We start from the raw sequence: 12,339 nt of genomic DNA on the forward strand, positions 1-12,339 counted from the left end.
TGCTGAAATATTCTATGCCAGTTGGGTTATGATCCAGTGGGAGATCAATTAAAGGGAAACCACAGTAGAGAAAGCATTTAAGAACAACATTCTTTCTTTCTTACTTAATTTTAATTTTTAAAGTTTGCTTTGGGTTTTGTTCAGTTAATAAATAGAAGAAAAGAAATAAGGAAGGAAAACCAAACAACATTTTGTTTTTCCATATGCTTTTGTGGAATCCTGGAATTAGAAGAAATCTTGAAAGGCCATTCTGATGGTTTTGACTTTCCATTAATATTTGTTGAGTTGAATTAAAGCTGTATTCAATATGAGGAATAGACAGAAGATATACAAAGAGATTTAAGCTCCCTCAATATTCTGGTATTTGTCTTTTCATTAATCCATCCATCCATCCATCCATCCATCCATCCATCCATCCATCCATCTTCTTCTTACCATTAGGAAGTTCTTTTACGTCAAGTGCTATCAGTGCCAATTGCTTTTCAGTAAATGAAGGGGAAAAATCCTTTTGTATCACAAGAATTAGTGTGAATTAGGTTATTCATATCTTAGCTTTCTGACGAGGTTTTATGTCTGGTTGTCTCAGACTAGCTTTTTTCCCCCAGATAATTTCTATTTCCTCTTTATAATCTAAGGTCATTTTTTTTTGGGAAAAAGATATATTGACATATACACACATTCGTATATGTCTACACACATTTTCTCACATATATACAAACTATCTCTAAAGATTACTCAAGACGCATTGGTTTTCAGAAGGAAGGGTAATGGGGTAGTTGGGACCCAGTGGCAGGAGTTCATGAATTTTTATGCTTATTTTTAATACTTCTAAAATTTTAACAATGGGTTGGGGTTATCTGTTCAAAAAAGAATGCTCTGAAAAATTGCCTTCCCTAACCCTCTCCAGTTATTCTCCATCTCATTACCCAGTAATATTTTCTTCATGCCACATATCTCCATCTGAAATTCTTGATCTTTTGTTTACTTCTCTAATATCCTTCCTAGACTGTAGACCCTTTGAGAGCAGTAACTGGGCCTGTAATGCTGACTGTCCCAGTGTCAGCACCTGGAGCTATGTAGAATGAAGCATCCGACTCCCTGTGGGTTGAATGGTAAGGCAGTATGGGGTAGATGGCTTATGGTATGGACAAAGGGCTTCTGTAGCAAAGATGCATTGCCCTCAGAGCACATGCAGGGTTCTCAGACAGTAGAAATCATAATTCCATAATCCTTGTGTCCTCCAATAAATACAGCCTTTAATTGTCACCATTATCACAATCAAAGACCAAAGATACAATGGGAGAAAAACCAGCAAGCAGCAAACAGAAATGAACTGAATACCTTGCCATTTCATGTGTAGTTTCTTGCATTACATATTCAGATGTGCAGCATAGTTTATAATAGAAAAAAAATCAGAAATAGTTCAAGTGTCTGTAGATAGGTGCATGGTTGGGAGAATGTTGGAATACCATAAAGATATTATGATGAAGAAGGGAGACGATTACAAATTGAGTTGAAAAGATGACCAAGAGATATAAAGTGAAGAAAGCAAGTTACAAAATAATCTGTGTAATATGATTCTGTTTTTTTTAAAAGTCATGCATAAGAAAAAGTAAAAAACAATGGGGAATATGTGCCATATTGTTGGCAGTGGTTGTTTCTGAGGGGCCTGTGAGAAAAGAGGATTTCATCTTTTATGTTGCATATTTATATGACGTTAGAATGTTATTAATGTTCATAAATTTCTTATTTATGAACTTAGGAAGAATAAGTGAATCTACATTTGTATATATCTCTGTATATAAATATTTGAGTTTCTGACATGAGAATCTTATAATAAGAAATATATATAACTTGCATACAGAGCTCATGAAAGGGTAAATGACGGGCAGCGAAGGTCTGGAATCTGAAAAGGAAGGGTGCCAGTCAGGACTCATGAAATCTGACCCTTGATAACTGGAAGAGTATATTCATTTGACATTGGTGCCCCAAAGAGAAACCATACAGAGCTCAAGATGGGGAAAGAAAAGGAAGATTTTCAGAATATGAGATCCCTAAAGTTAAATTTCAATCATGTGAATTTTAATAATATTAAAATAATAATCCAAGGACTAAAGTGACTCAGGAATGGGGCTGAGGAGCCATGTCCATATACCACCCCCTATAAACACCTGCAGTCTTTGTTATTATGTCCTGCTCTTGTTTTCTTAATTTTTCCTGAAGCAGCTGAGACAACAAGACAGGGTGGTCCAGGACTGGGAGTGGAGACACCTGGATTCTAGTTCTTCCTTTCCTCTGGACATGCCCTGGAACTTTGGGTTGTCTACAACCTTTCTCATTTCCTCAGTTTCCTATTCCCAGGAAGGTACTGCTCCTGCTTGACCAAGTTCTCATGGTCTCAGATGAGGGTGTATATATCATGGGATTTGGATTTTTCTTAGATGGTTTCTATAAAATGTGTGTATGTGTGTGTATCTATTTAATCTCAAATTCTCTTTTTTTCTGGCATTCTATCTAGAACTTTCTAGTGTATTTCTCTCCTTTGCGTCTTTACTCTAATGGTCATCATGCATTGTCAAGCCTGGAGGAGGATATAGAAATTATCTTGTTCAAGTCCATCAGTTTCCAGATGAAATCCAGAGAAGACTGAATGACTTGAATGACTTGATCTAGGTAGTTCTTCTCCAACTTTAAAGTACAAAGGAAATACCTGAGGATCTTGTTTAAATGCAAGTCCTATTTTCATAGGTGAGGGGTGAGCCTGAGATTCTGCATTTCTAACAAGCTCCTAGGAGATGCCAATGCTGTCGTTTCACCTTCTGCATTGCACAGTGTACTTGGGGGACCAAGGGTGCAGGATATAGAGCTTCTCAGAGACAGAGGCTGATCTTGGCCTGATTTTCCTCACTCATTGTCCAGTACTCTTTCCTACAGAGGGTATAAATATTAATTCAGTTGTTTTAAGACCTGAAGCTCTTACCTGTATGAAAAGTTTTGTGTTAGAATCACTTGGGAGAACTTTTAAATTTTAAGGTATCTAGGCCTTTCTCTAAGAATTCCCATTTGATTTATACAGGCCAAGATCTGGGAATTAGTAATTTAGTAAGGCCCCCTGATTATTTTGATTTATTTAGCTCATGACCAACTTTTTGAAACCATTGTCTAAGTCATTTAGGAATGTTAAATTATATTTGGTATGATCTGAGCTTTAAACTTTAAGTTGTTGTTTTGTTAATGCACATTGATTGCCTGTATATTTCTTATCACTCCCTTAATCACTGAGAAGATCAATGTACTGAAGAAAAATCATGTACATTTATGACTTCAGCCCTTAGTAGACAAACACATACAACATGAACCGGGGGATGAGCCATTAGTGGCGATATATTTTGGACTTCAAAGACACTTGGAAAACCTTCTCTAGAAATGCATTTATTACCATCTTCTTTCTCTCTGCGTTTGGATTAACAAATCCTAAATATCATCTTTGAGTGAAGAATACCTAGGCTTTATTGTAACAACATATATTCCAAAGATTTCCAAATGTTAACTCATATTACTTCCGGGTAGACTTTCTCCTTTTTCATCATTTTTATTATGTATTATTGCCTCTTGTGACAACCAAACAACTGTGGGATTTGCTCTTTCGCCATCACTATCCCATTGCAGCCTGGTTGGGAAAATCATTTAAAAGTAGCCATCCGTTAGAGGGGCCATGTTAGCCAGGGAAGTTGTACATCTATCTGGGGAGGGGTGCCCACATTTTGGGCTTTCTCTAAATCTTCTGTGGCTCTATTCTATTGTTTTCCCTTCAGTGCCCACAACATGGATCCATTGGGATAGATTTAAAGATAGATTTATCTTCCCATAAGCACAGTTCAGAGCATGCCTTTCTGAAGCTTCCCAGGAAGAGTAGTACTTTGTCCTAGCACCTGACCTCCAGCAACAAGAGACTCTAATATTTTATCAGCAATTAATCGCAATCACTGCTGCTTTATGACCTGACAGAAGCCTTCATCTCTATGGTTCAGTCATTGTATCCTGCACTTTTGTGGGGCTCAGTGATCACCTTCGTTCTCTACTGTTCACAGAGGTATTAGCCCAGATGAATTTTCCAGCCTGCAACTGGGTGAGGCGTTGGCTGAATCACGTGGGTTAAGTTTTGACATTTAATAAGACATGAGTTATCTTTGAACAATGTACCCTGCCTCTAGCCTACTGTGGGCAACTGAGAACATGCTTTGCCTGCATAATGACATCTCAGTAATGGAAAGAAAAGATGATTATTCAGAGCCATTGGCATCTAGGGGAAAATTTGGAAAGCATCAGGACTTGGCTTGTTGTCACTTTTATTCTACCTCATTGAGGTCTCATGATAGGCCAGATGATGGGTGGATGATGATATGGAAAGTAAAAGATGGGGCACCAGGGTGATAGGTGGTGGCCTTATTCTTTTTAGCTAATGATGGACTATCCTTTATATTTGTCATATGAAATTATTTGGTGGCATTCAAAGTACAAATAAAAATATTCAAAACTCAGATGAAACAAGTTTGGATAGTTAAGTCACCTCCAATAACTGTCTTAAGAAAATGGAACTGTCAACATGTTTAAGAAACTAATTTATTGCTATGGCAAGAAATAGAGACAATGATCCCAGATTCCCAGTATTCTCAGAGTCTGCTTGAGCATTTTGTATACTATTCTCTATATATCGTTCTTATTTATTTTATGCATGTTCATCTTGTTTCCCAAATAGACTCTATATTTCCCAAAGATAAAGAGCAGGTCTTTATGTTTTGATTATTTTCTCTGTTGTTTACACACAGCATGGAACATAGTTCCCAGCATATAATAGAAAGTGAGTAAATACTTGCTATTGTTAACAATAGCAGCATTTAGGAGCCTCAACTATGTGCTAGTTGTTAATCTGAATGCTTTACATATTAGCCCATTTAATTCTCACCACAACTTCTGAAATGGATATACTGTGTCTCTTTTGAGACTGTGGGAAGGATATTAAAACTTGTAAAATAACAACGGCCCAAATCAAAATTTGAACTTGTTTTTGGGTCCTCTTCTCTACACCACATTATAGATTGCTGTATTGTTGATAAGCCTTGTTATGGATCTGAAATACTACCTCTTAAATTAAAGTAGACCCTGACCATCCAGTACTAGCCTCACACACTTCTTGACTCAGAAGGTAGATGATGTTATATTGAAAAACATGTAAATTGAGGCCTGGTGTGAGCAAAGAGAGGGTGCATTCTGCTGTGATGCTCTTGAATTATTTTTGTGTTTTTGATCATTCCTCCTGGGTTTTGAATTTGGTGTGAGCCCATGTGTTTGTCTTTGGATTAGCCAGGATAAAAACCAAAGGCTGATTGAAACCCTGCTATACTTGCCTTTCTCAAAAACAGCCCACCTAGAAGTTGAAAGAAACAAGTCTTGGGAAGATGTATTGGGAGGCCCAGGGGATGAGGGTCTACTTACCCTGTGAGTTTAATGTAATGATGGAAATCAGTCACTGCTCACCTATATTTTATCTTAGTGTGAATTAGGTTAAAGGAACCACTGCATCAAGATCTTACTTCCATCAGTTGGAAAAATTCTTGTAATTTACTGATTTTATTAGAACTGCCTAAGGCCTAATATCGCTTTTCAGCATAGAACTTCTGGCAGCTTCCACTAATCAACTGGAATTGGCATTGCGACAAAACTGTCTGCAATCCCTGATTTAAAGTGCTTCCCCCCACCCCAGTGCATCTTTCTTTTCTAGCTGTAAAACAAAGCACTAGGGAAAGATGTGGTTCCATTTTTGTTGAGGGCTTTGGGGTGATCTTTAGTTGTTGAGCTGGTCTCTTACCAACCCCAGCTGGAAACCCAGAAACAAAAAGCTTTCTATCCAGTTGCTTCTTCTTTCAACCAGTAAGTGATATAGTGGGTAGGCAGAGGGGAGATAGACTTAGCTTTATCCTGCTATTCTTTAGAACGAGATCTCAAAGACTTGGTGGGATTAGATGGTCATTTGTTTTACTTGGGTAAATCAAAAATTCTTTATGCCACCTTAAAACCCAGTGGCAACTTTCCTGAATTTTCTGTAAGCCAACAAAGTGAACACAAATGTCTTCACAGGTAGACTAGATATGTGAGGGAGACGTATATTTTGGGGAAAACATACCAGTTAAATGATCTGGAATATTCTAGGATAGTTGTGGTAGATATAAGAAACTCTCCAATTTTTTTTATCACTTTATATGCCCATACCATTGACAGTGTGATCTTGTAGCTCATCCCATCTGGAATGGAACCTGTTTCTTCTTTCCTAAAATCTGGGCCAGCCCTGTGACTTACTTTAGCCAATAGAATGGAGTAGAAGGGATGGTGTGCCTGTTCTGAGCTTAGGCCTCAGAGGACTTGTACGCTTTTGCTTGTTCTCTTCTGCCACTGTCACATTAACAAGCTGGGATATCCTTCAGTAGGATGTGGAACAGAAATAAGTCATCCTAGCTAAAGGTATCCTAGACCAGTGGTCCTTAGCCATTCCAGCAGCTACTGTCAAGAACTGAGTGAACTCAGCTGAAATCAGTTAAGCTTGGCATGAATCCTTAAAGCCACCCAGCTACTCATCAACAATAATAAATTATTGTGTTTTAAGCCACTAAATTTGAGGTTGGTTTGTTATGCAGCAAATGCTAACTGATACACATTATGATTTTAAAGATTATTTTTTGGATAATTTACATAGCATGCATAGAGCAATGGGTTTGGCATCTAGTAGGTATTTAATAAATATTAGTTCTTGTCTTTCTTTCCTTTCCTTTCTCTAAAAAGATATACTTCCGCATTGGAGTTTGTAGGTTTTAGCCAAAGATAGACGGCTTGGAAGTCGCATCACATAGTTATACATGAGTTACCATATTTTGCAACAGTCTGTAGTGACAGAGAGTAGTTTCTTCGTAGACTAGGTAGATATTGGTATTTCTTTCTTACCTTCCTGAATAGCAACCCTTGATGTCATCTGTTTCCTGGGAGAAACGAGGAAAGAAAGAGACTTCAAACATTTAAAAACACATTCCTGAATTACTGGCAAGTAAATGATACTGTTTCTAGTTTATATATATTTTTTCCTGTTGATAAACTTTGTCAACATATGGAAAACACTGAGGAAAATAAAAAGTCCTGGGTCTGTGTGACCTTCAGCAAGTCACCAGCTTTTTCTGGGCCTCAGTTTTCTCATCTCTAGATCAGGAAAGTTTGCCTCTTCAACATGACTCCTAGCTCTAACCATCCATGACTCTTTTGGTGGCAGCATAGTGAAGTTAGGAACATAGATCCACAACCAGATTACACACTCTGAAATCTGGCCTGATGCTTTCTAGCTATGTATCCTTGGGCATATTGCTTATTCTCTCTGCGCCTCAGTTTCCTTATCTGAAAATGGGGCTGCCTCATGGTGTGGTTCTGAGGATTACATGATATAATCCATGTAAACTGCTGAGAACAGTGCCTGGCACACAGAAAGTGCTTAACAAATGTTATCTATTATTTCATTTGGCAGAGAGTCATGTCTTATGCAACTGCACTTTCATGGGATTTAAATGATGAAAGTTCAAATGGTGAACATCAACCCAGTAGATAAAACTGCCACATTTTGGAAATTCACACACACACACAAAAAGTCTTAACTGTCCTCAGGCTCTCCATCATTCAAAAGGTTTTTCCCTCACCTAGTTGGGTGTGGTATCTTATATAAATAAAATTTTACCACTTTAGCTCTGAGCTTTTTTTTTCTCTCTCTCTTTTGCTGCTACCCTTTGACAATGAGTGGAGACAGTTTAATGCAGAATTAAGAGGATGGGATTCCAGCTCTACCACTCATTCACTTCTTTAATTACTCTGTCCCTCCATTTTCTCATATGTAATATGTGGGTAATAAAAGTGCCCACCTCATAGGAGTACTGTATAAACATGATACATTTAGAAAAGTGCCTGGCACATGGTAGGCTTTTAGTAAATACTATGGATTGATATATATTATTATATTCTGCTCCACTGGGATTGTTTAAAGCAAGCATTAAGAGTCCAAACATTGTCCAGAGGAGTATCTTTTGAGATGAATAAGGATGGTAAATACAGGGATGCTGTTGCTGACCCACCCAGATCCACTTTGCCAGGCTGGTGTTCCCATATCCCGAGTGCTATGAGCATTGGCTGTTAATGGCTTACAGCTGTCTCTTTCTCTGGAGAATAGCCCTTGGCCAAATGGGAGTTGCCTAGCCTGGAATTGCCTGGGAAGTTAAGCAACTCTTTTGCCCCTGGGTGTGGCCCATAGCCAATGACTGACTGATACAGGGGCACTAAAGGACCCTTTGCCTCAGAAAGGGCAGGGGGCAACTCTGTGGAGCAATCCATGCTGCAGAGCTCCCTGTGGGATCAGACTAAGGATAGACTCCAGCTGAGACCACACCCTACTCTGCCTGTCCTGCTTCCCCTACTCTCTCCTTTCTCAATAAATTACTTCCATGTGAATCTCCATCTTGGGCTCTACTTCTAGACATCAACTTAAGATAGGAAGGAAGGCGGAACTGAACTATGAGCAATTACAGAGATTTTGATACATTACAACTAGACTTTCTGGTAGGGCAAACATCACAGGTGGGTGGAATTTTTATTCTCCAAGTCTTTGTTCAGGAGAAGAGCCTAGAGGGCCTGAATAGAAGTGGGAATATCAGAAGGACCTCAGGTAATGGCATCTATGAACCAGCAATAATGGGCTCTGAATTATTGAGTCTGCATAGATTTTGATGACCCATATGAATCTACACATAGATTTTAATAAACCATGTTACTATTATAATGATTAATACCAACTAGACCTAAAGTCTTCTGGGACCCAAGATAACCTTCATCCTCCTCATCCATGCTGACTTATTTTGACTATGTGGAAATCCACTTTTGTGTTATGATAGTTACCTTTTTTTCCATATTTACCAGAGAAGATTATCTGAAGGGCTTTGGGTACGAATTAAGATGGTAAGTATGAAGCTGCCCACTTATGAAGCGTTGGCCAGGCTGGAGAATAGAGCAGATGCTCCATAATAAGATAATGGTAATTTGAAAGAGATGAGATAAAAATCACCTGCAGATTTAGGCTTGGGATTACATATGCTGAAGAACCAGCCATCCACTTGAATTCAAAGTCCTGCTCCATCCCGATGTTTCAACAGAGGAGTGAAATACAGAATCTCCCCAGAATGATCTTCTTTTTTGTCCCAAAGAAGGGGACAAGGGATTACCTCTCATCTTTCAGTCATCAATCCAACCATCCATCCATCCATCCATCCATCCATCCATCCATCCATTCTTTCTATTTTCTTTTACTCCAATCTATATATGACATAAGCATGTCTCTGTAAACTCAATTCAATAAACTAATATTTACTAAAATGAGTTATTATGCCCTTTTCCCAAAGGCTCTTATGAAACTTGTTCATAGCTTCCCATAGTCATGCAAGTCTATCTACAGAATAGAACCTGGTGCAGAATAGAACCTGGTGCAAGTTCTAGAATACCAACTGAAGATGATGTTATGTAAATTATAGTACTAGTTTTATACTGAAAGTGGGAACAGATAATTTAAACGAGTATATAAGTAGCACCTGAACTTTGAAGAAAAACATGAGATTTCAAAGACAGAAGTTGCAATGATGGCAGACTATAATGTGTTTATTGCTCAGATCTCTGGTGTAGTAGTACAATTTTCTTTTATGCTAAAAGAACAGCTTTGGTGGAAGTATCTGAGAAACACTTCTAGGTATGACTTGTACCAGTTCAGAAGATACTATAAGAAAGGTTTCAAAATAACTGTGCAATGGGAAGAAGGAAAAATGGAAAAACTTCTAGTGCCATTTTCATCTCTAGACTGGAAATGCCAATAATTTTCCAAATATAGATGACTAGCTGGCTAAAAGTACCGTTTTCCACATTCTTTGAAAAAATGAAGAATTTACTTCAGTGAGACACAGTTTTGATTTGGTATATTTCATGGGGGATAGGCCTGGCTGATCCTACTGGTGGTAGATAAGATATATGCCTACTTAAAGATTGCTTCTCAAAAGTGACAAAGTGTGGGCGCAGTAAAGGAAGGGTGGCCCTAATGACTCTTTGGCCAGGAAATAAGAGAATTATGTCATTTCATGAGTGAATTGGTGTTGAGGGCTAAGCAGGCTTGACCTGGTCTGAGAGAAGACTTCCTTCTCTTGGGTTCTAAATCACTGTAATGTTGTACCACTCTGGAACTGGCAACATGTGACCTGAGTTAGACTCAGGAGTTATTCCAGTTGAGTGGAGGAGGCCATATTTCTTCAGATAAGAAAGCAGTGGTGCTTTTGTTCTGCAGATGTGGGAGCCCTTGAGGCTGAGCAATGCTCTGTGTAGATTGTGCTCCTTCGGAAAAGACAAGTGGAACAACCACACTCTGGGCCAACATTGTTATTTTTGTTCTGGGCAGGGTGAATTTTATTCTGACATCTTGGCTTTCCAGGAGAAAGCCCTATAGCAAACTTAGGGAGGTAAAATTTGGACTTGATTTTGGAGCACGTCAGCAAACTTTTCATAGGTGGCAAGATATAAAATATAGATGAGAGTCCAAGAAATATACAAAGAGAGACCATCTCATATAAAATCTTGAAAACTGTGTGAGGATATCATCTCCAAAGAAAGATCTTGAGAAGAGAACATGCCCTAAAGGATATAACAGGATTTGACTGGAAAATTTCTGTCTCCTCTCGGTTTATGGTTCTGCTCTTTGAGAGGCTATGTTTAGGTTTCTACATGCTACCTCTTTTAATCTTAGGGAATCTTGGGTGGGCAAAGTCTACTCTTACAGGGCCTGAGGCAAGATGGTGTGGGGTGCACCCTGGGTCTTTGGATCATGATTTCACATCATGCTCCCTTCCTGCCCTTTCCCACAAAGCATGTAATTGAGTGGGTGGCTCAGCCTGAGAAGCCCAATAAATATTTGCTGATGAACATAATGGAGAGGACACTGATGGCAGCAAGGTGTTTGTACCCCACCCTGTTGCCTGTCGGAGGTGGCCCCAATGTGATCCTGATCCTCTGCCTATGGAAGATTTCATGGCACTCTCTGTTCCTAGAGGCCCTGCTCATGCTCCATCTTGCATCATGCTGCCTATCTGAGTTCCCTGTGTGGTTTCTGCCTTCCAGAGGTCCTCATTTCCAAGAAAAGGAATCATCCTTTCTCCTAATAAGCGTGCAGACAGAGGAAAGAATTAACAAGACAAGTAGAAACCACCCAGCAAGAAGACTTGAATAGTGTGCAAGGGAGGGTAGGAAAAGGGAGGAAAGGAAAAATTTGTCCAAACAATATTGTGTCAGTTCTGGAACTTTCCACTAATCCATATGTGGATTTGTATCAGCACTCATGTCTTACAATCCAAGACAAGAGCCAGACAAAAATGCTTGGACTTCATAAATCCAGGAGAGAGGTATGTTTATCAAGGTCTCTCGTTGTTTGAAAACTCAACATCTGTCGAAGACTTGTAGGCCTTTGCCCCCCACACTTTGGGCAGGTGCTTATGGTCTTATGACACTGGTGAGTAGATTTTAAAGAAACATTCAGTGGGAAAACCCAAGTTCATCCCTCTTCACTGTGACTGCCTTTTCTTCCAATCAGGCCCCTCATCTCTCACTTGAGCTGTTGTAGAGCTTCCAGATGGGTCGCCTTGCCTCCTATCAGATATACACTTACCTCAGTCCTCCACAAGGCAAATTAGTCTGTCTAAAGCCTGAACCTTAAAAACTAATTAAATCTTGGCAAACTTCTCAGTAGGGGTCTTTAAATTCTAGATCTTTTGTTCTTTCCAGCCTAATTTTTTGGGTCACTATTCTTTCTCAGGTGACCTTGTATTGTATTTTTAAATATGCATATTTTTATGGAAATATAAATGCAAAAAAATGTGCTACTTGAAGAATTCTTGTAAAACTTGTGTGCCCATGAAATTGGCAACCAGATTATGAGATAGACAGTCAGCACCCGAAAAGCCCCTCAAGGTCCTTCCTAGTTACTATAACCATTGTCTTGACTTCTGATTCCATAGATGAGATTTTCCATTTATGGAATTTTACATAGATGGAATCTTAAGGTATGTGTTTTACAGTATCAGTAACATGTTTTTTTCATGCACATTGTGCATATGATTGCAGTTGTTTATGTTCATCACTATATAATATTCCATTGAAGTGATATTTATTTACCCATTTTCCTCTTGATGGACATTTTAGTTGCTTACAACTCTCAGCAATTATGAATTG

The 12,339-nt window shown here is 38.8% G+C and overlaps 1 long non-coding RNA gene across 1 annotated transcript in view; it reads left to right on the forward strand.

Annotated features, from left to right (window-relative positions):
* Positions 1-12,339, forward strand: part of LOC148108065 (uncharacterized) — a 243,378-nt gene that overhangs the window by 56,588 nt on the left and 174,451 nt on the right. The gene's annotated exons all lie outside the window — the stretch shown is intronic.

Source organism: Ursus americanus, chromosome 22 (genome assembly GCF_024610735.1).
Source record: "Ursus americanus isolate L20-20 chromosome 22, mUrsAme1.1.p, whole genome shotgun sequence".
Taxonomy (NCBI): domain Eukaryota; kingdom Metazoa; phylum Chordata; class Mammalia; order Carnivora; family Ursidae; genus Ursus; species Ursus americanus.